Raw genomic sequence first — 1,223 nt, 5'->3', positions numbered from 1 at the left:
ACTTTTCACTTTTTACAGTGTGCTAGGTTGTTTCAACCTTAAATGCTATGATTTTACCTCATAGTTGGGTAACAAAACCCAGGATATGATTATTTATAACCTAACAGTTGTGTTTATCCATATTTGACCTAAATATAGGTTGAAACAACACAAAATAAAAAGATTTGGTTGGTTCAACTTAAAAAATAAGTTACCTGATTGTGTTAAATTTTGAGTCAATTCCACTTAAAAATATTAGTAAGCTAAAAAAAATTGTGTGAAATGTTGTGTCAACTAACCTTTTTAAGTGACAACCAGGTAACTTACTTTTTTGAGTTGAACTAACTTTGTGTGGTTATATTCATTATATTGGTATTGCAATGTATGTGTTTTTACACAATTCATGAAGTAATCAAGAAATGAAAATTACTTTTTTGTCTGCTACATATTTTTTATGACAACAAAATTGCAAAATTGTCATAAACACAGCTGTTTTGGTTAAGAAAAAAGTAGTTAAAACCTTTATAATTTCCTAGAATTGTATAGAAGTAGACACTCCTATTATGTCGGCACAAAAACAGCCCAGAGAATTGATCATCGCTATGAGAAAACAAGCATACGCCACAACACAACTGTTCCTTTATCTCTTTGAAATATATCACCATATCAGTCTCTCATCTCTCTTGCTTCTATCTTGACCCACACATCTCTTCTTTTCCCTGTTTGTGTTTTCTCCGTCTATTTGGGTTCTGTGCTCCTGCGTTGATGACTAAATTATGATTGGGCGTAAGGATAGCAGGGCTTTCATCTGCCCAGCGTTGTTGCACGCTTTCCTCTCCAACACAAAGGGGTCCTCTACCTCTGCTCGGCCTGCTTTTGAAGAGTAGAGTGGCTATGCGTCCCCATGGAAACGACTGGGTTCAGCAAAAGAAAGACAGAAACAACACTAAGCTCTATCTCATATAATTTAATAAATTGTTTATCCAATTATTTAGAAGATTCAAACCAATTTGAAAAACAAAGCAATATTTTTATACAGTTTTCCGAGAAGATATTTGATAAGCAACTACCCATCAGCACACTTTCAATGTTTTATTTCTACCAGACATCTTGTCTTTCACAAAGTCAAGCTGAATGGTGAATCTGAGCAGGTTTACATCCAGTGATCACAGCTTGTGCATGTTTTACGTCATTAACATCGGAATCACCACCAATTTCATATTCATGGTACTTTATTTCCTGTG

This window comes from Misgurnus anguillicaudatus, chromosome 17 (assembly GCF_027580225.2).
Source record: "Misgurnus anguillicaudatus chromosome 17, ASM2758022v2, whole genome shotgun sequence".
NCBI lineage: Eukaryota > Metazoa > Chordata > Actinopteri > Cypriniformes > Cobitidae > Misgurnus > Misgurnus anguillicaudatus.
The sequence above is the reverse complement of the archived record's forward strand: the minus strand, read 5'-3'. Positions refer to the sequence as shown.